The sequence below is a fragment of the Phyllobates terribilis genome, unplaced genomic scaffold (genome assembly GCF_046119375.1).
Source record: "Phyllobates terribilis strain yellow unplaced genomic scaffold, ASM4611937v1 Scaffold_2__4_contigs__length_985480577, whole genome shotgun sequence".
NCBI classification, from domain to species: domain Eukaryota; kingdom Metazoa; phylum Chordata; class Amphibia; order Anura; family Dendrobatidae; genus Phyllobates; species Phyllobates terribilis.
The window spans coordinates 687,275,904-687,299,756 of NW_027362762.1; positions in this window are offsets into that span (position 1 = coordinate 687,275,904).

The window sequence follows — 23,853 nt, forward strand, 5'->3', positions numbered from 1 at the left end:
GCGCCCCTGAGGCTGCTTTATGCAATGCCAGCCGCCAGCCAATCAGAGGCCAGCAGCTGATATCTGCGTCCCAGCGCAGTGGCGTATGATGTCAGCTGCTGGCCTCTGATTGGCCGGTGGCTGGCATTGGAAATGCTGTGCAGAGAGCCGGTTTCTGCACAGTGTGCGGCAATGCAGTCCTGCTGTCGGCGGCTCCTCCTAAACCAGGTCGGGATCGTCGAGGGGTCTGTGCCTGTGGGCCACATGTGCACAAAGGACGCCAAGGGAACAGAGGACAGGTGAGAGGAATCTTTTTTTTTTTTCTTTTATATGTGTGTGAAGAACAGCACAGGGGACAATTCTACAAGATGGGGACCTGGAAGGGGCATTACTACCGGATGGGGGACATTACTCCAAGACGAGGACCATGATGGGGCACATTACTGCAAGATGGGGACCACCAGGATGGGGCATATTACTACAAGATAGGGACCACCAAGATGGGGCATATTACTGCAAGTTGGGGACCACCAGGATGGGGCATATTACTGCAAGATGGGGACCACCAGGATGGGGCATATTACTATAAGATAGGGACCACCAGGATGGTGCACATTACTGCAAGATGGGGACCACCAGGATGGGGCACATTACTGCAAGATGGGGACTACTAGGATGGGGCACATTACTGCAAGATGGGGACCACTAGGATGGGGCACATTACTGCAAGATGGGGACCACCAGGATGGGGCACATTACTGCAAGATGGGGACCACTAGGATGGGACACATTACTGCAATATGGGGACCACCAGGATGGGGCACATTACTCCAACACGAGGACCAGGATGGGGCACATTACTGAAAGATGGGGACCACCAGGATGGGACATATTACTACAAGATGGGGACCACCATGATGGGGCACATTACTACAAGGTGGGGACCAGGATGGGGCACATTACTACAAGATGGAGACCACCAGGATGGGGCACATTACTACAAGATGGGGACCAGGAGGGGGCACATTACTACAAGATTGGGACCACCAGGAAGGGGCACATTACTGCAAGATGAGGACCACCAGGATGGGACACATTATTACAAGATTGGGACCACTAGGATGGGGCACATTACTAGATGTTTGCTAGAATTACTATATGGTGCTAATTGTAAAACAATATTACTGTATGTAGCCAATTGGAGGAAACAAAATTGTAAAAATGAAAAAAAAAAATTAAAATAAAGCATGAAAAAATATTTTGCCACTAAAAATTCTGTTTTATTTATAAACTAAAGTAAACACAAAAAAGTGCACGTTTATTATCGCCACATCCGTAACGACCCAAGCTATAAATAAAAGAAACACAGCAAAAATGTTCAGACAGTGTGTACAAAAAAAAATGGTATCACTAAAATTGTCACTTTGACCTGCAAAGAATGCGACCCCCCCCAAATTCAAATTTTTTCCATGTGCGGCCCATATACCCAGCCGAGTTTGAGACCCCTGGTCTAGTGGGTAGAGGCACCTGTTTGAGACATGGAAAGAACATTGTTCAGAATGCGGTCTAAACTTCTATTGTTTTACTTACATGCTTTTGTTTGTCGATGAAAATGTATTAATTCAGGTACATAGAGCATATCACTTTTGAGTAAAATTGTTATTTTATACCCTACTTTGAAATTGAATGTTAATTCTTTGTAGAGATTTATTTTTACTCGACATTAAAAATGGTGTTTGTCATTATGTGAATGATGATAATCACTACATCATTAAAGGTTATACAACTAAAACTTTCTCACCATATTTAAGCTTATTATCAGCTTGCAGTCAGTGAATGGTAAAGCGTTGGCTGTCATTATACCGGTAATGGGGGTTTTGGGTGTCACTACTCCAGGGGAAGAGGTCTGTACATGGCTCACGACCCTCTCTCATAGCTGAGTGTGGCTTTCCATGTAAGAAAGTCAGATTGGATTACCTTAGTCCCACCAGAGAAAAATCATTCTTGGGGCCCACCATGCAGTTATATAGAAATAGTACAAAATAACCAATTTTATTACAAAATGCGGTAATATCGTTATATAATGCCATACACAGTATATATTAACCAATAAATAACCAATTTAACTTAATGAATAATTAAGTAAAGAAACACTCCAGGCCAAAGAGAAACCCATGTCTCATTTAAGTTCTGTGTGGTATAACACAACAATAAATACTTTAAACCCCTTTACGCCGAATGACAGACATAGCACATCATGAGCAGGTGTCAGTTCCCACATCATGATGTGCTTTGTCCGTCATGGATTAAAACTGTCACTGTGTGTAAACACAGGCAAGGTGTAATAGGCCATCTGCCTGTAAAATATCGCAAGTCTCATGCATTGTAATGCTGGTGCATTGCAATGCATGAGACCAGTGATCAGAATAATAAAAGTTAAAGTCCCATAAAGGAACTAAGTAAAAAGATAAAAAAAAAGATAAGAAGATTGGAAAAAATATAAAAAAAAAAACCACAAAATAAAAAGTAAAAAATATTACACCAATAAAAACACATATTTATGTTAAAACAAAAATAAAAAAAAGTGCACATATTTAGTGTCGCCAAATCGCCAGAACGACTCGATATATAAAGCTATCACACTAGCCTTAAAAAATGAAGATAACAAACATGTCAAAATACTAAGCTTTTTCATCACACTGCTGGAAAAACAGTGGAATAAAAAGCGATGAAAAGACGAATGTAAATAAAAATGGTATAGCTGAAAACGTCATCTTGTTCGGTAAAAAACAAGCTGCCACACAGCTCTGTCAGTGGAAAAATAAAAAAGTTATAGTTCTCAAAATATAGCAATGCAAAAACAACATTTTTTCTTTAATATTGTTTTTATTGTGTAGAAGAGACAAAACATAAAAAAATTCTACAAATGTTGTAGCACTGTAAGGGTGCGTAAACATGGTGCATTTTTGATTCGTTTTTGCTTTGGCAAATTCGCGCGGATTTGGCCCCAAAACCGCATTGCAAACCTTATCCCAGCATTTTCTATGGGATTTTGAAAGATCTGTGCACATCATCAGGAATTTTCCTGACAAGATTTCATGTGCGGAAAAAAAAGCAGCATGTCCATTCTTTGTGCTTGTGTTTTTCTTATACAATGCATTGGAAAAAATGTATGGCAAATCCGCCGGCAAAAACGCACATAAAACGCATGTAAATGCAAAAAAAGCATCAAAAATGAGCGGCATTTCCACAGCATTTTTGATGCCAAGAGGTGCAGAACCTTGAAGATATGCTGCAAGCAATTCCTGATTGTGCGCACATAGCCTAATAGTACTGACCAGAAGAATAAAGCTGCCTTATCAATTTTACCACACAGTGAAATGCATAATAAAAAAAATTCCTGAATTGCTGTTTTTTTTTCATTCTGCTTCCCAAAAATCGGAATAGAAAGCAATCATTGGTAACGAAAATGGTACCAATAAAAACGTCAACTTGTCCCACAAAAACAAGCCCTCACATGACTCTGTCGGCCGAAATATAGAAAATTATAGCTCTCAAAATACAGTGATACAAAAACTAGTCTTTGCAAAAAAAATGCGTCTTTTAGTGTGTGACGCTGTCAATCATAAAAACCGATATAAATCTGGTATCACTGTAATCGCACCGACCTGAAGAATACAGTCGTCTAATCACTTATATCGCATGAGGAATGGCGTAAAAAATAAAGAAAACCAATTCTTCACCTGCTGTTTATTTGCTTGTTGACAGCTAGCCGCACATTTATGCTGGGCTCTGCGCTGAGAGCTTATGCCGGGGTTTCCATGTAAATCTCTGAAATACGTGATTCAGACAGAACCCCCAACACAAGATTCTCTATAATGAGGCAGATGGAGGCACCGTGGACTCTGCCTGGCCTATGATCCAGCAGTGCCTGTCTTTTAAAGCGTGCATACAAACGTAGTTGACCACAGTTTTGTGCACCTCTGAAAAGCCGGACACCGCCAAACAGAAGCCAGACTGAGTCCAGAGTAATTCTGCTGCCTCTTTAGGGAATGGATCCATCTGGGGTTTGAGCCGAATCACGTATTTTGTAGATTTAGATGGAAACACCGATGTAAGTGGTCAGAGAAAAATGTGATCCAAAATGTTCTGTACCCCAAAATCCCATCAATAAAAGCATCTACTCAACCCACAAAAAAAAACCCACTCAGGTTCGTCATCTGTTAACATAAATACATGGGTTGTCCACATTACTGGTAACACAAAGGCTCTGGAAAAGTGACGTGGCTCCCACCAAAAGAAATCCAGTGAAATCTGTCCTTCCAAATCCGCCACATTGATGACACACACATACACATGAACACACATGGCATTGGTACTGGTTTTTCCAGTCCCGGAAATATCAGGACATGTGAAGGGGGCCTTAGTAAAAATACAGTTGTTATGGATATGAATACTATATGAAGATATCCAAAATGGCGATGGCTTCCTGCACCGCAAATATAGCATATGACTTTTAAGGAACTTACTTTATATTCTGCTTCTGAACATAAAAGGCAATAATTGCAGCTAACCAATTATATTAAAGATTACGCACCCTTGGAAATACTCCAAGAGACTTGCTATAAATGATATGTACTTCCTCAATAAATTAGATGAACTTCTGCATTTTATCTGGCTAGACTCGAACCAGGGGAGGAGTCCTGAGGAGACAATTTGCATATTCTCACTGCATTTTGGGATAAGTGAAGAGTCTCCGCGAGCTCAAAGAACACTGGATTTTGACCGTTGGAGCTGAAAGGAGGACATCGGTGAACCAGGGAAGGAGTCCTGAGGAGACAATTTGCATATTCTCACTGCATTTTGGGATAAGTGAATTTTGGAGCGTTTTTCACTGTTTTCATAACATATCAACAATAAGAACATGGAAGAGTCCAGGAGCCATTTGGTAAGCTGCATGTTCACAGACTTGCCAGTGGAAAAGCCAAACTTCACATGCCAGAAATGCAAGCTTGTGTCCCTGTTGGAGGAAAAGTTACGAAATCTAGAAGAGAGGTTAACTACCTTGAAAATCATTAAGGAAGGTGAAGAGTTCTTAGACAGAGCAGAATTATCTCTTCATGATACAGAAAGAGAAGAAATTCGAACTGCACCAGACGAAACAGAGGAATGGAACCATGTGACCCAGAGAAGCAGGAGGATCGAGAGGCAGTCAGCACCTATACTGCTCAGGAACCAGTACCAGGCTCTCACGCAGGAGAACCGTGAAGAAATACAGCAAGATAAGACTTTGCCCACAATGAAGAACCTTGTAAGCCCTCAGAATCCTCCTGGATGGAGAAAGAAAAATGATGTGAAGAAAAAATGGAGAGTGGTGGTCGTGGGGAATTCCCTGTTGAAAGAAACAGAGGCCGTTATCTGCAGACCAGACATAACCTCAAGAGAAATGTGCTGTCTTTCAGGAGCAAAAATTAAAGATGTGTCTGACAGGATATCAAGACTCTTCAGACCTACAGATCACTACCCATTCCTGCTAATACATGTGGGGACAAATGACTCCGCAAGAAAAGACCTGGAAACCATCTGCAGTGACTTTGAAGACTTAGGCAAGAAAGTGAAAGAATTGGGAGCGCAGGTGGTCTTCTCATCCATCCTCCCAGTGGATGGCCATGGAACAATGAGGTGGAATAAGATTCTACAGGTGAACAACTGGCTACGTCGATGGTGCCGTCAACAAGGATTTGGATTTCTGGATCACGGAATGAATTACCTATATGATGGACTACTTGCTAGAGATGGGGTGCACCTTACGAAGACTGGAAAACATGTATTTGGAAGTCGCCTTGCTACACTCATCAGAAGAGCTTTAAACTAGAACAATGTGGGAAGGGAAGCAAAAGTCCAGAAAAAGATATACAGCTGACAAATACTATTGAGATCTCTGCTACTGGAAGTGGAAAGGAAGAACAAAGACAAAAAAATGTAAATAATAAAAATATGGGAGGAAGAGAAACCAATCACAAACTAAAATGTTTTTATACAAATGCACAAAGCATGGGCAACAAACAAGGAGAATTGGAACTACTAATGCAGGAAAAGGAATATGATGTCATTGGAATCACTGAAACTTGGTGGGACGATACACATGATTGGAATAGAAGGCTAAAAGGATACAACTTATTTGCAAGAAACAGACTTGATAAATGAGGAGGAGGTGTCGCATTGTATGTTAGAAAAGCGAATATCTGCACAGAGATTGAAGCAGAGACTGGGAGTTCTGTGAAAACTTTTTGGGTAAAGCCCCCGTCTCACATAGCGAGATCGCTAGCGAGATCGCTGCTGTGTCACGGTTTTGGTGATGCAACAGCGACCTCACCAGCGATGTCGCTATGTGTGACACTTTGCAGCGATCAGGCCCCTGCTGTGAGGTCGCTGATCGCTGCAAAGTGTCCTGGACCATTTTTTGGTCGTTGCCCTCCCGCTGGTCAGCACACATCGCTGTGTGTGACCAGCGGGAGCAGCGATCAGGCTGGTAACCATGATAAACATCGTGTTACTAGGGGCACACGCGCACCTAGTAACCCGTTTTTTATCATGGTTACGAGCCTGCTAAAGTGAGCGGTAACCTCCCGCTCACCGTAGCAGAGTGGTAACCATGATAAACAACGGGTTACTAGGTGCGCGTGTGCCCCTAGTAACCCGATGTTTATCATGGTTACCAGCCTGCTCCTCCTTCAGCAGGCTGGTAACCGGAGCAGGATATCGTGGAAAGATTCTTTCCACGATGTCGCTGCTCCCCTGATCATTGGTGAGCCTGCCTGTTTGACAGCTCACCAGCGACCACATAGCGACGCAGCAACGATCCCTGACAGGTCGTATCGTTGTCGGGATCGTTGCAGCGTCGCTAAGTGTGACGGGGCCTTAAGAATACAAGGAGAGAACAACGGAAAGGACATCATTGTAGGCATTTACTACAGGCCACCTGGGCAAGCTGAAGATATGGATGAACTCTTCATGTATCGAATGACCTAGTTCTCCAAAAAATATGACGTAGTGGTCATGGGAGATTTCAACTATCCAGACATTTGTTGGGAATCTCTCTCAAGTAAAACTAACAGGTCAAGCAAATTCTTATCCTCTCTTGCTGACAACTTTATCTTCCAAAAGATAGGGGAGAAAACAAGGGGATCTGCTACTTTGGATCTAATCCTTATAAACAAGGAGGAAATGGTTGAGGAGGTAAAAGTGACTGGAACCCTAGGAGGCAGCGATCATGCTATTATAGAATTTTGGATAACTAGAGGAGGATGACATGTGAAGACTCAAACTTCAAGGTTAGATTTCAGAAAGACAGATTTTAAGTAGAGATGAGCGTTGTTCTACTCGAACTGTTCGCCAATCTCAAATTCGAGCTGTTTTGGGCGGTGTTCGAGCCGTTCGGCGAACACGAACAATGTGAGAAAAATTCGGCTGTTCGAGGTTATGTTCGATAACTGTTCGTGCACCAAAATCATAACTGGATTTTTTCTCAGTAATGATGAAAATTAATGTTAATACGCAGTTTGAGTGTACAGCGGGGTGGGGGGAGGGGCAGGGGATGGATCTCTGCAGGAACAATGAAGATCTCCATTTTTTTTTTCTCTTTCCCGCATTTACAGTGGGGAGGTGCAATCTGTCAGCCTATCAGCAGCGCACACACGGAGCGAAGTGCTTTTTTTCACACAAGCAAGGGCATGTGTCATTGGCAGTGTATGTCACATGTCCTTGCCCTATAAGACCAAGCCATTTTCCCCATCGCCACCATTTTCTCACTGCTGCAGCTGCGTGTTAGACGGCACCGCTGTTGCTGTGTGCGCTATACCTTGTTAATTTCAAGCCAATTTTCGCACAAATCTACAGATAGCTTGGGAGTAGGGAATAGTTGTGATTGCAGTCCTTTTAAGGACTAGGTTACAGCATTTCCTACGACTTTTGTCAGGCAGGTCTGTGCTCTTAAATAGATAGATTGTGGGAGTAAAGACTAATTGTAATTAGAGTCCTTTTCAGGACTAGGTTACATCAGTTCCTATCAGTTTTTGCCAGGCAGGTCTGTGCCAGTGCTGTGCAAGTTTTTTTCACAGCATTTGGCTGAATCTAGCAAAGCTAATCCTTTTTGGCCTATTGCAGAGTGTGTTAGTCAGTGGAGTAGCCTATCTGTGTTGCAAGATATACCACCTGTGTATAGAATACCAATTTTTTTACTGCACCTAGTGAAGTAAAATCTTTTGGGCATAGCATCATTCTATTAGTCCATCTATACTGACCTCCATCAGGTTGCAAATTGAATATAATTTTTTTCTGCATCTAGCTCTGAAAAAAATATTGGGCTTCTAGCTGTGTGTGGGACTTGTTGTATTAGTCCATCTATACTGACCTCCATCAGGTTGCAAACTGAATATATTTTTTTCTGCATCTACCTCTGAAAAAATATTGGGCTTCTAGCTGTGTGTGGGACTTGTTCTATTAATCCATCTATACAGACCTCCATCAGGTTGCAAACTGAATATATTTTTTTCTGCATCTACCTCTGAAAAAATATTGGGCTTCTAGCTGTGTGTGGGATTTGTTGTATTAGTCCATCTATACTGACCTCCATCAGGTTGCAAACTGAATATATTTTTTTCTGCATCTACCTCTGAAAAAATATTGGGCTTCTAGCTGTGTGTGGGACTTGTTCTATTAATCCATCTATACAGACCTCCATCAGGTTGCAAACTGAATATATTTTTTTCTGCATCTACCTCTGAAAAAATATTGGACTTCTAGCTGTGTGTGGGACTTGTTGTATTAGTCCATCTATACTGACCTCCATCAGGTTGCAAACTGAATATATTTTTTTCTGCATCTACCTCTGAAAAAATATTGGGCTTCTAGCTGTGTGTGGGACTTGTTCTATTAATCCATCTATACAGACCTCCATCAGGTTGCAAACTGAATATATTTTTTTCTGCATCTACCTCTGAAAAAATATGTGGCCTTCTAGCAGTGTGTGGGACTTTCTCTATTAGTCCATCTATACTGACCTCCATCAGGTTGCAAATTAAAAATAATTTTTATCTGCATCTACAGTACCTCTGAAAAAATATTTGGGCTTCTAGCTGTGTGTGGGACTTGTTCTATTAGTCCATCTATACTGACCTCCATCAGGTTGCAAATTGAATATAATTTTTATCTGCATCTAGCTCTGAAAAAATATTTGGCCTTCTAGCAGTGTGTGGGACTTTCTCTATTAGTCCATCTATACTGACCTCCATCAGGTTGCAAATTGAATATAATTTTTATCTGCATCTAGCTCTGAAAAAATATTTGGCCTTCTAGCAGTGTGTGGGACTTTCTCTATTAGTCCATCTATACTGACCTCCATCAAGTTGCAAATTAAAAATAATTTTTATCTGCATCTACCTCTGAAAAAATATTTGGGCTTCTAGCTGTGTGTGGGACTTGTTCTATTACTCCATCTATACTGACCTCCATCAGGTTGCAAACTGAATATATTTTTTTCTGCATCTACCTCTGAAAAAATATTGGGCTTCTAGCTGTGTGTGGGACTTGTTGTATTACTCCATCTATACTGACCTCCATCAGGTTGCAAATTAAAAATAATTTTTATCTGCATCTACAGTACCTCTGGAAAAATATTTGGGCTTCTAGCTGTGTGTGGGACTTGTTCTATTAGTCCATCTATACTGACCTCCATCAGGTTGCAAATTGAATATAATTTTTTTCTGCATCTAACCCAGCCAATAGTTTTGGCCTAATACCACAGTTTGGCCACTCAGCTCTGCTCGGTTCCCATCCATTGTTTTTTTGTGCAAACAACTCCAGAGTTGTGAATTAGTTAACCACCAAAATGAGTGGAAAAAGGCCTGCTGCTGGTGGAAAGGGGAATAGGCGTGTTGGGAAGGGGAAAAAAGGTTGTGTCCGTGGGGTAGGTGTTAAAGCAACAGTAACATCTGCAGAAGAAAGACCATCTTCCAGCCAAACTAAAATGTCTACTTCTTTTAGCGGACAATGTGATAAGATCCCTTTCTTACGGCCACGCCAATCGCTACAAATTCCAGATGAGGCACAAAAACAGCAGGTGCTTCAACGGATATCAAGTGCTCCTTTAAGTGGGCTCTCCTCCACATCAACTTCAACATCACAAATACTCCAGTCCTCAAAGGTGTCACCCCAATCGCACTTGCTTCCTCACAGCTCCCAAATCTCCAGCTGCCCGTCTGAGTATGAGGTAGAACAGATGGTTGAGTCTGCAGAGCTGTTTACTCATACTATAGCCTGGGAATCAGAGGTCAACTCCAGCGCTTCTGTGAATCCAGACGAGGAAATGATCTGCACTGATGCCCAGAATCTTTATGAGTCGGATCCAGGACCAGACGCAGAAGGTTCTGACCATAATGTAGACCCTCATTCCCAAACTGTAACTCCTGTTGGTGGAGACAATGAGGAAGACGATGATAAGACTCAAATACCTGATTGGAGCGACAACTTTAGTTTTTTGTCAGGGCAGGAACAGGTTGGCTCTGAGGACGACGGGTGTGATAACGCACAGGGTGATGATGATGAGGTTGGAGATCCCACTTACTGTCAACCCACAGTCAGCCAAGAGATGAGGTCAGCAGAGGAGGTGGAGGAAGATGCTAGTGACGACGAGGTCAGGTTGCGCCTTCCTGGACAGAGACGTAGTACTGGAAGCACGTCAACAACTGCATCCTCAAACACAACTCTGCCTCTCACCACAAGTCGTGGTGGCTCTTCAGGTCGCATGGGTGCTAAGCCTTGCATAGCCTGGGCATTTTTTCAGATCGATAAAGATGACCCAACTCGTGTTATCTGTAACATTTGTCAGCAAAAGCTAAGTAGAGGCCAAAAAATACATAGTTTGAGTACTTCATGCATGGAACGGCACATGGACATGAAGCATAAGTTGCAGTGGGAAGCTCAGTGTGCTACAATGCGGCCTAGCCGGCCGGGCCAACCACCGTCTGCCATATCTTGTGCATCCGCGGCCTCTTCATCCTCTGTGACTGGGGGGACAGCAGTCACACCTGTTTTGGGGCGCAGACCTGCCACCTCTTTACCCGCAACAGCCAGTGTGATTGGCAGGTCATCATTTTCTTTGGAGGTGGTAACACCAGCTGGTGTTGAGCGCTGTCCGACATCGATAGCACCACCTTTGGATCAAGGCAACCTAACATGTCTGCCTGCATCTTCCTCACAGACCGGCAGTTTGCCGGGGACACCCTTATCAACCCCGTCTAAGCACAATAGCCAGCCCTCGGTCCCTCAGATGTGGACAAGTAAAAGACCATTTCCTCCTAGCCATGAGAAAGCTAAGAGGTTGAATTTCACCATCTGCAAGCTCTTGGCTACAGAAATGCTGCCTTTCCGCCTGGTGGACACAGAGGATTTTCGAGACCTTATGTCCGTCGCAGTGCCCCAGTACCAGATGCCCAGTCGGCACTACTTCTCAAAGAAAGGTGTGCCTGCGCTCCACCAGCATGTCGCACACAACATCACCGCTTCTTTGAGAAACTCTGTGTGTGACAGGGTGCATTTCACCACAGACACTTGGACGAGTAGGCATGGACAGGGGCGTTACATGTCGCTGACTGGGCACTGGACCTGAAACCAGGGAAGGCCGTGTGCGACAATGCTGCAAACCTGGGTGCGGCCCTTCGCCGGGGCAATGTCACACACGTGCCTTGTATGGCTCACGTGTTGAACCTGGTTGTCCAGCAATTTTTAGCCCACTATCCCAGACTAGATGGCCTTCTGCAGAGGGCACGGTCGCTGTGTGCTCACTTCCGCCGTTCGCATCCCGCAGCTCAGCGACTTACATCTTTACAGAAGTCGTTGGGCCTGCCACTTCACCGGCTAAAATGCGATGTGCCTACCCGGTGGAATTCAACTCTGCATATGTTGCAGCGACTGTGGCAGCACCGACAAGCCCTGGTGCAATACGTTCTGACGTATAGCCTGGGCCAACGAGATCCAGAGGTGGGGCAAATCACGCTGGAGGAGTGGTCTCAGATCAGGGACCTATGCACCCTTCTGCACAGTTTTGAAATGGCGACGAAGATGTTTAGTGCTGACGATGCCATTATCAGCATGACTATTCCGGTGATTTACATGCTGGAGCACATGTTAAACAGAATTCGGAGTCAGGTGGTGGCACAAGAGGAGGTGGAGGAAGTAGAGGAGGAGGATTTGTATGCGGAAGGGCTAACATCTGCAAGGTCCAGACGGTCGGCAGCACCAAGGCGGCAGGCATGTGAAGGTGGGGGAGATGGTTTTACCAGGGCGCATGGTAGCAGCCAAACTAGTGAGGAAGGTGCAGGAGCCCAGGAAGAAGTGGAGGACGAACTGATGGAAGACTCATCAGATGAGGGAGACCTTGATCACATTTCTGTTGTGCGAGGTTGGGGGGAGAGGACAGAGGAAGGAAGCATGATTGTTACCTCGCCACCAACACAACAGGGACTTGTTGCTCCTGGATGCGCAACACACATGAGTGCCTTCTTGCTGCACTACCTGCAACATGACCCTCGAATTGTGAGAATTAGAAATAATCCTGACTACTGGGTTGCCACACTGTTAGATCCCCGGTACAAAAGTAAATTTGCAGAAATTATTCCTGCCATAGAAAGGGATGCACGCATGCAGGAGTATCAGCAGAGACTGTTGCAGAATCTTACATGTGCTTTTCCACAAAATACCAGTGGTGCACGTAGTGAATCTCACAGTTCCAACTTGCCAACCGTGGGACCGTCAAGTGTTCAGCACTCAAACCGTAACAGAACCACAGTATCTGCTGGTAACATCAATTTTGCGGAATCATTTCACCACTTTTTTAGCCCATCCTTTGCAAGGCCACAGGAGACAAGAAGTCTGACACATAGTCAACGCCTAGAGACGATGGTACAGGAGTATCTCCAAGTAAACATTGAAGCCATGACTGTGTCACTGGACCCTTGCTCTTTTTGGGCTTCCAATCTGGATAAATGGCCGGAGCTAGCCACTTACGCCTTGGAGATCTTGTCATGCCCCGCAGCCAGCGTTCTGTCTGAACGTGTGTTCAGCGCTGCTGGTGGTGTGCTGACAGATAAGCGCACGCGGCTCTCCACTGATAATGTAGACAGACTCACGTTCATAAAGATGAACAAATCATGGATCCGAAACGACTATTCTACCCCTGTGTCATCCTGGGGAGAGTAAAAGCTTGATGATTGGTTAAAATCACCCTACCAACCGTTTTAAGCTTTCAAATTACTAATCATGTTTATCTGTATCTTGGCTGGAAAATAATTTGGGCTTTGCAGCAGTGTGCAGCACTGATTCTATTAGGCCATCTATAATAAGCTCCACCAGATTTAAAATTACTAATCATGTTTATCTGTATCTTGACTGGAAAATAATTTGGGCTTTGTAGCAGTGTGCAGCACTGATTCTATTAGGCCATCTATAACAAGCTCCACCAGATTTAAAATTACTAATCATGTTTATCTGTATCTTGACTGGAAAATAATTTGGGCTTTGTAGCAGTGTGCAGCACTGATCCTATTAGGCCATCTATACTAAAGCTTCACCAGATTTAAAATTAATAATAATTTTTAGCTGCATCTAGCCCGGAAAATAATTTTGGGGCTCCGAGATGCGCAAGACACATAAGTGCCTTCTTGCTGCACTACCTGCAGCATGACCCTCATATTGTCAGAATTCGAAGTAATCATGACTACTGGGTTGCCACACTCTTAGATCCCCCAAACTTTTCGATCAACCTTTTCATTTTAATAAAGACCAAAAAAATGGTAATTTTTGAAATTATAAGCATTAGCAGGTTGTTAGAAACTGAAATCAAACAGTTTTCAACTCAAAACTTTATTCTAGGTGATGTTACATTTTCACATAGGACCCCTTGTTCGAAAGGAGCTTCTGAACTCTCTCGTCCATTGAATTTGTCAGGTTTTGGATGGTTTCTGCTTCAATTGTTTTGCATGAGGACAGAATACCCTCCCAGAGCTGTTGCTTAGATGTGAACTGCCTCCCGCCATCATAGACACTCCTTTTAATGATGCTCCAAAGGTTCTGAATGGGGTAGAGGTCAGGGGAGCATGGGGGTCACACCATAAGTTTGTCCCCTTTTATGCCCATATCAGCCAGAGATGCAGATGTTTTATGTGCAGCATGAGATGGTGCATTATCATGCAAAAAAATGATCTTGCTGTGAAATACACGGTTCTTCTTCTTGAACCATGGCAGGAAGTGCTGTTTGAGAAAATCCACATACATTATGGAGTTCATCTTTAGCGCCTTCAGGGATCCTAAAGGGGCCGACAATCTCTCTCCCCATGATTCCAGCCCAAAACATTACTCCACCTCCTCCTTGTTGGCGCTGTAGCCGTGTTTGCGTGGGGTGTCCATCAACCAGCCATCCTCCACTCCATCCATCTGGACCATCGAGCGCTGCACGGCACTCATCCGTGAACAAAACAGTTTTGAAATCAGTCTTCATGTAATGTTTGGCCCACTGGAGCCGTTTCTGCTTGTGTGAAGTGGATAGAGGAGGTCGACAGGATGGCGTATGCACAGCTGCAAACCTCTGAAGGACCCTGCATCTTGTTGTTCGGGGGACGTTGGAGGCACCAGCAGCTTCAAAAACTTGTCTGCTGCTATGACAAGGCTTTTTTGCCGCTGCTCTTTCAACCTGACGTAATTGCCTGTAGGAAAGAGTCCTCAATTTGCCCTTATCAGCACGCACGTGTGTACTGTGAATCAGCTACATACTTCTTGATTGCCAAGACACTTCATCCTGATCATCGCACAATGTTGATTGTAGTCATGCCTTGACCTAAACACTCCACAATTTGTTGCTTCTCAGCAGCCGACACATCCTTTTTCTTTCCCATTTTGGCAGAAAATGTAGGCTGCTTAATAATGTGAGACAGCCTTCTTAAGTAGTCTTGCCTTTCATTGGACACACCTGCCAAACTAATTAGCACAGGTGTCTGCAATTGCTTACAGTAATATAAAGAGCCCTGACACACATCACCATCAATGAGTTTAACTGACAAACAAACAAATTCTTCCCTTATCACTCCTAATCACTTTTTGCATAATAATTTGGAACACAGTGTACATGTGCTTTTCCACAAAACACCAGTGGTTCACGTAGTGAATCTTACAGTTCTAACTTGCCAACCGTGGTCTGTATGGAGTTGTTCAATAAAGGGCCCAAAATTAAGATAACATAGATGGGAGAGGTCTCTATGAATAGGAATTCCTAAGTATTTGATACCCTGTGAGGGCCAGGCAAAGGGAAAGTTGGACTGGATGGAATCCTATATGGATTTGGGGAGGGAGACATCGAGGGCCTCAGACTTCGCTGCATTGATTTTAAAATTTGACCATGTAACAAAGTGATCTATTTCAGCCATAACAGCATGGATGGATATATGTGATTGAGTGATATATACTAGGACATCATCAGCAAATAGAGAGCACTTGTACTCGGTGCCTCCCACCTCAATCCACCTAATATTGGGGTTATGGCGAATTGATGAGAGCAGGTGCTCCGTCACTAGGATGTATAAGAGAGGGGACAGAGAACATCCCTGCCTTGTCCCATTGGTGATTGTGAAAGGTGATGAAAATGTTCTGACGCGCCCCCTGGGCCTTGGGACACCCGGAGCCGGACCCTTTTTGGTGGATGCTGGTGGTTGTAGTCTCCGTGGCGGCGACCCGGTTCCGTGGCTCAGGGCGGTCAAACCAGTGGCGGAACTATTTATGTGGTTTTGATGTTTAAATGTCCGACTACGCCACCCGTGGATTGCGGTCAGAGTGAACCGCCGCTCCAGGGCAGACCGCTGAGGCTGGTGTTGTGGGTGCAGCAGAGCGTAGCATAACTCCCCACGGGAGGAGTATAGCCTCAGGGCAGTGTATGCGGAGGATGGGGGTGATGGTGCAGGGCAGCAGCAGTAACGACACGGAGTCAGTGATGCAGTCCAGGGCCTTTACTCACAGTTCTTATTATCCAGACCACGTCTGCAGGTAACGGCTGCCCACGTCGTACTGTGCTCACCAGGTGAGGGGCTCAGACAACTCCCAAATAACTTTGGAGCGCTTCACAGGACCCCCTTTGTGTGTCCTTTGTCTGGCCTTTCTTACCAACCCTTCTGTCCGGCTGCCTCGGGCCTCCTCTTGGTAAACTTGGCGCCAGTTTCCCTGACCCTATGTGGTGCCTTCCTAGCGGGTGTAGCGAGGGGCTGCGCCACATAAAATGTCACAGCCTCCTGTTTCTAGCTGAGGGTCGTTTCCTGCCTCCACTAGTTTCGGGGACCGGTCTCCCCCTTTGGCCTGACCCCTCCACGCAGGTGGATTCGGGCGTGCGGTGGCGACTCGCCCGTCCGCACCCCTGGGATTCCTTCGTTCCTCGTTCCTGGAGCCTTCTCCGCTCCTCTTCCTTCCTTCTCCCTCTTCCAGGCCTGGTCCTCTGTTACTAGGCCCGCCTCCGGAGCAGAGCTCATGCAGAGCCCCTGCTCCCTGCCACTTCTGCTCAGACTTCTCTGCACTGAACTAAGATGGTGCCCACCTTTTATACTCCCTTCTCAATGCACCCAGGAACTGCTTCCTCCCTGCTCCTGCACTACAGGGTTCCCCTTCCTCAGTGTTCCCATCCCCCACTCCAGCCAGGGACAGGGACTGTCGTGCCCATCTCAGGGGCATATTGGTCGCCCTGCCCCACGGCAATGTGGTGTAATGCATGCAGGTGTCGGGTCCTGATCCACACTCCATCCTCACCTGAGAGTGAGATATCACACCTCTGGGTGAGGTGCAATACCTCTGTAGCAACCGAGCCCTCAGGGTGCTACAGTTCTATTTATCTTCAGCCTAGGTGACGTATTGCGATACAGGGCCGTGATTTTGGCTATAAAAGGGTCCCCTAGACCAGAGGTCCCCAACCGCCGGTCCGCGGACCAGGACCGGGCCGTTGGGGTTTTTCAGCCGGTCCGCGGGGAGAGGGGGCCCCTCCAGCCTCCAGCAGGGCCGCCATCAGGGCATGACTGCCCTGACTCCAGTATGGGGCCCGGCCGGTAGGAGCCCCCTCGGAGCCCCCCTCTTGTGCGTCTCTCTCCTCATGGGGCCCCCGGCCGCATGCTAAGCGCCGGGTCCGGGACATCTTAGCGCTGCGCTGCTGCGGCAGCACCTTCATGATTCCCCTGACTTCCGGTCATGTGACGGCGCCGTCACATGGCCGGAAGTCAGGAGAACCTGGTGTCAGCGATTTGGACGAGCGCCAGGATTCTGCAGGGATCGCATGGGGGTAAGTATAACAAGTTTTATTTTTTTTTAAATACAATTAACTAGGAGTGGGGGGAATGGGAGATGCACATGGGGGGAGGGGAGAGATGAGAGATGCACATGGGGGAGGGGAGAGATGAGAGATCCACATGGGGGGGAGGGGAGAGATGAGAGATGCACATGGGGGAAGGGAGAGATGAGAGATCCACATGGGGGGAGGGGAGAGATGAGAGATGCACATGGGAGGGAGGGGAGAGATGAGAGATGCACGGGGGGGTGAGAGATGCACGAGGGGGATGAGAGATGCACGGGGGGTGGATGAGAGATGCACGGGGGGTGAGAGATGCACGGGGGGGATGAGAGATGCACGGGGGGTGGATGAGAGATGCACGGAGGGGGATGAGAGATGCACGGAGGGGGATGAGAGATGCACGGGGGTGAGCTGCACATGGGGGGGTGAGAGATGCACATGGGGGGGTTATGTTTACATAACTTTGTTGCCTTATGAAGGGCGGGGGTGGCCCCCAAAAATTTCTTGCACAGGGGCCCACTACAGTCTGTGTCCGCCCCTGGGATGAAGTAAATGCAGCTGAACAGCAGCTGTCAGGACAGCTGCCCTGTCCTGCTGCAGGGCGTGATGGGGCCTCAGTGATGCGGCTCCTGGCACAGCACATTATGTGGGGCTCCTGGCATAGCTCCTGGCGGGGACCTGGTCTACACTATATGATAAGTATGCACTAAACTCCAAATCCCTCCATTACCCCGCCCCCATATGACCAAAGCCCCGCCCACCCCACCCCCTCCTTGCTGGGCCATGGAAAAATGATCTTGCTTCAAGCCGGTCCCTGGTGCAAAAAAGGTTGGGGACCACTGCCCTAGACCCCTACCCCAAGCTTTTTAAGAGAATCATATATGGCGTGCCAGGAGACTCTATGGAATGCTTTCTCAGCATCCAACGAGAGTATCTAATTACAAATTTTTAACTGCATCTAGCCCAGGAAATACTTTGTGCCTAGTAGCAGTGTCTGCTAGTCAGCGGATTATCCCGGCTGTTAAGCAAGCTACACCACCTGTAGTTTGGACACTTAATTTTTTCAAAGGAAATGCTTCGGGACCACGGGATACTCAGTGAAGAGCATCAGGAGGCACCCCAAGGCATAGGGGCTGGGACTGGCAGTAGGATGCCTTGCGGTGGACAGCCGAGCTCGATCCTTATAAAAGCTTTTTAACTGCAGCAGCTTTAGTGGACGCTACTGGAGCTGGAATTACGCGGCTGCTGGCATGAGACTTGCCCTCCAATAGATCCTTGTAAATGGATTTAAAGTGTATTCATTCAAATTAGAGAGACAATTTAAATTAAAAAGCTTAGAGCTGCCTCCACCACAGGGGGGCTCGCTCGACCCACCAGCGGACAGGCACCAGTATTGGGAGAGGGGGGCTGGCCGTCAGGGTTCACCGCGGCTCTGGCACAAACCCGGCGACGCGGAGGTGGCACGGGCAGGAGCGGACTGAACGTGTCGGCTTCTCACTTTTTGGATTTTAGAAGGGCATGACATGCCTATATCTGTGTCTCCCCCTCCTTTTGCTCCTCCACCTCTTTTCTTTTCGCATGACTATATGTACTTGTCACTTTTCCATGTGTTAGTTGTGTCTTCTGAGCAGTTTGTCAGCTTTTGGACACCTTTGAAGGTGTTTTCTATGTGTTTCTATGTGTTTTTGTTTGCCTGCCATTGGTTTTAACGGTGTTCGAAGGTGTTCGACGAACAGTTCGACGAACAGTTCGGCGAACACACGGGTGTTCGACGAACCGAACCGAACTCGAACACTACGGGGGTGGCTCAACACTAATTTTAAGCGACTCAGAAAGAGAATAGGAGGGATCCAATGGCTGGATGTCCTTAAGGACAAAAATGTCCAGGAAGGATGGGAAATTTTTAAAAATGAGATTCTCAAAGCACAATCGTTAAGTGTTAAGGGGACGGTTGCAAACAACTTTATTAAATAATGGAAAGCAACCGAACCCGGGGTCCGCGATGCAGCCTGGTGGACTGCGGCCGAACACCTTCCGGGTGAGAAGGTAAAATAACCAACTTAAATAGCAATCCCCTCCGTGTTACTGCACACCGGAACAGGAATAGGGATTCGCACGAGAGATGTGCGATAAATAATGTGTCTGTAGTCCTGTTACAGCACAGAGACTACACAGCAGGCGGTAGGATGCGTGGGTGCTACACGCCGGCGTATAAGTGCTCCCAGCCGGCATGCTACCGGACTGAGGAGTACCTCTCCACATGGCTTACAGGCGGTGCCGTGAATACGGCGTCTGCAGACTGCTCGGGGTGTATGGCGACCCCTTTGTCGGAGCCAGACTGTCAGACGAAGCTACCTGCCTCCCTCCATCTAAGGCTGCCTATCCCCCGCTAAACCTGCCTGAATCAAGTTAAAGCACACATGGAGCTCAAACGACCAAGCGTCCACACAACACCATCACTGCTCAATGATCAGAGCCACCGCCATGTTTGTGGGCGGGCTTTTTAAAGATTAAGCCCTGCCCACCGTCGCACTATTGGTGACGTCAACCGCGACCAATCAGGCGGTGCCAGGTCACCGGGTCAGCTGACTCCCAAACCACCAATCACGGTCCGCCATGTCACGGGCATGCTCAGTGTAGAGGATCCTGGACTTAGGCTGCAGCAGCCCTGTTTCCCTTCGCAACCTATCCTTCATGTTGCTAGTAACAAAGACCCAAGAGACAACCTGTACATCTCGTGCACCAGCTAGGTGTTGGGAGCGATGATGATGCTGAGCAGCATCTGGACTGGAATGGGAGACCACAGAATCCACTGATGGTTCTGAACCCATTTCAAATTCAGCAAACACCTGACGCCTAACAGTTAACAATCCCAAAAAGTAGGAAGAATGGGAAGCATTTAAGGAAACTAGGATGGATGAACACAGAACTTAAACACATGCTAAAAAGAAAGAAAGAAATGTTTATTAAATGGAAAGAGGGAGGCATATCTAAAGAAGATTATAATGCAGTCTGCAGATCCTGTAGGGCACGTATCAGGTTAGCTAAAGCTGACAATGAATTAAGGCTTGCAAGAGATGTCAAGAGCAATAAAAAAAGATTTTGGGGATATGTCAAAAGTAAAAGAAAAGTCAAAGATGCTATAGGATTTTTACAGGATGAAAATGGTGAAATGGTAAGAAAGGATGTTGAGAAGGCCGAACTTTTTAATTCCTATTTTGCATTTGTTTTCTCTCAGAAAGAAAATGTAACATCAACTGATCTTCACTGTCCTATTAAAGGAATAGAAGAATTCAAGTTATCTGTAAACAGAGAGATTGTGAGGGAATATTTAGCTAACATAAATGAGTTCAAGTCTCCAGGTCCAGGTGAATTACACCTCAGAATACTTAAGGAGATCGTAGAAGAAATTTTAGAACCACTCTCCATAATCTTTGAAAATTCTTGGAGAACAGGAGAAGTCCCAGAAGACTGGAGAAGAGCAAATGTTGTTCCTATCTTCAAAAAGGGGAAGAAGGTGGATCCAGGGAACTATAGGCCGGTGGGTCTGACTTCTATACCAGGAAGGTCTTTGAACAAATTATTAAACAACATGTATGTAAGTACCTGGATAAGAATGAAGTGATTAACCAGAGTCAGCATGGGTTTGTAACTAACAAGTCATGTCAGGCTAACTTCATTTCCTCCTATGACAGAATCACTGACTGGGTGGATCAGGGAAATGCTGTAGATATAGTATATCTTTACTTCAGCAAAGCATTTGACAAAGTATCTCACACCATCCTTACTGAAAAAATGACCAAGTATGGAATGGACAAAGCAACTGCTAGGTGGATTCAAACTGGCTTAGTGATCGGACTCAAAGAGTGGTCATAAATGGCTTCACATCCAGTTGGATGAATGTCTCAAGTGGGGTACCACAGGGCTCTGTCCTGGGACCTGTATTGTTCAACATCTTTATCAATGATTTAGATGAAGGAATTGAGGGTAAACTGATTAAATTTGCTGATGACACAAAGCTAGGAGGGATAGCTAATACTAGAGAAGAGAGAGAGAGGATTCAAAAAGACCTAAATAAACTGGAGCAGTGGGAAGTAACTAACAGAATGGTTTTTAACAGGGAAAAATGCAAAGTACTACATCTGGGCAATAAAAATGAAAAAAGCATATACAAAATGGGAGGAATAGAGCTAAGCAACAGTACATGTGAAAAAGACTTAAGTATACTAATAGATCATACTGTAGACTTAACATGAGTCAACAGTGTGATGCAGCAGCAAAAAAGGCAAATACAATTCTGGGATGTATTAACAGAAGCATACAGTCTAGAACATGTGAAGTCATTATCGGGCTTTACTCCTCTTTGGTCAGACATCATCTGGAATACTGCGTACGGTTTTGGGCACCACATTTTAACTGCTTCGCAGCCTTGGGATTTGTCGTTTTTGCATTTTCGTTTTTTGCTCCCTTTGTTCCCAGAGCCATAGCGTTTTTATTTTTTGGTCAATATGGCCATGTGAGGGCTTATTTTTTGCGAGACGAGCTGTACTTTTCAACACCATTACTAGTTTTACCATATCATGTACCGGAAAATGGGAAAAAAATCCAAGTGCGGTGAAATTGCAAAAAAAGTGCAATACCACAGTTGTTTTTTATTTTTATTTTTTACCACATTCACTGAATGCTAAAACTGACCTACCATTCTTATTCTCCAGGCCATTACTAGTTTGTAGATACCAAACATGTATAGGTTCTTTTTTATTTAAGTGGTGAAAAAAAATTCCGAAATTTGGTAAAAAAAAAAAAAAAAAAATAGCACCATTTTCCGAGACCCGTAGCGTCTACATTTTTCGGGATCTGGGGCTGGGTGAGGGCTTATTTTTTGTGCGTCAGGCTGATATTTTTATTGATAACATTTTGGGGTAGATCCGATGTTTTGATTGCCCGTTATTGCATTTTATTGCAATTTTTTTTCGACGACCAAAAAACGTAATTCTGGCGTTTAGAATTTTTTTCTCTTTACGCCGTTTACTGATCGGATTAATTCTTTTTTTATATTGATAGATCAGGCGATTCTGAACGCGGCTATAACAAATATGTCTATGTAGGTTTGTTTTTTTTAATTATTTTATTTTGAATGGGGCGAAAGGGGGATGATTTAAACTTTTATATTTTTTATTTTTTTTTATATTTTTAAAAGCTTTTTTTTTTCACTTTTTGCTTGCTTCTATAGTCTCTATAGGAGACTAGAAGCAGCAACTGTCCGATCGCCTCTGCTACATACAGGGGATCAGCAGATCCCCTGTATGCAGCAGAAATGGTCCTGTGCTATGAGCGCCGACCACTAGGTGGCGCTCATAGCGACCAGCTCATGACAACCGCAGGCGTCTGCTGCAGACCCTGGGTTGTCATGCCCGCCCATCGGTGACCCGCGATCACGTGACGGGGGTCGCCGATGGGCGGGGCTTAGGACGCGCTTCCCGGAAGCGCGCTTTAAATGCCGCTGTCGGAGATTGACAGCGGCATTTAACATGTTAACAGCCATGGGTGTATCGCGATTCCACCCGCGGCTGTTGCGGGCACATGTCAGCTGTAATAATCAGTTGACATGTGCTCGGTTCAGTGCGGGCTCACAGCCGGAGCCCTCACTGAACCGGGGGATTACAGCCTGTGCGTACTAATATGGCACAGGCTGTAAAGGGGTTAAAAAAGACATCGACAAACTGGAGCAAGTTCAGAGAAGAGCGACCAGAATGGTGACCGGTCTGCAAACCATGTCCTATGAGGAACGGTTACAGGATTTGGGAATGCTTAGCTTGCAAAAAAGAAGACTGAGAGGAGACTTAATAGCTGTCTACAAATATCTCAAGGGATGTTACATTGTAGAAGGATCATCTTTATTCTCATTTGCACAAGGAAAAACTAGAAGCAATGAGATGAAACTGAATGGGAGGAGACACAGATTAGATATTGGAAAAAACTTTTTGACAGTTAGGGTGATCAATGAGTGGAACAGGCTGCCACGAGAGGTGGTGAGTTCCCCTTCAATGGACATCTTCAAACAGAGGCTGGACAGACATCTGTCTGAGATGATTTAGTGAATCTTGCTTTGAGCAGGGGGTTGGACCAGATGACCCAGGAGGTCCCCTCCAACTCTACCATTCTATGATTCTATGATTCTATGAAATCATTGAGTCTCTCTGTGTATACACATAATTATCATAATTAATTTGGCAGCGGCAAATTAAGAAGGATTTGCGTGTACCCGTCGTGGTCAAAGCAACCAAATCACAGTAATAGCGAACATGCATAGCCTTTTATTATTTCAATGGCTTAAAAGAATTCTGAACTTTGTAAAAAATATATTTTTTGTCCCTTTTTTCCAAGACTTATAACTTATTATTTTTCCATTGATGGAGCTATACGAGGGCTTATTTTTGTGCGCCAAGTAGTAGATTTAATTGGTACCCTTTTGGGATACATCTTACATTTTGATCACTTTT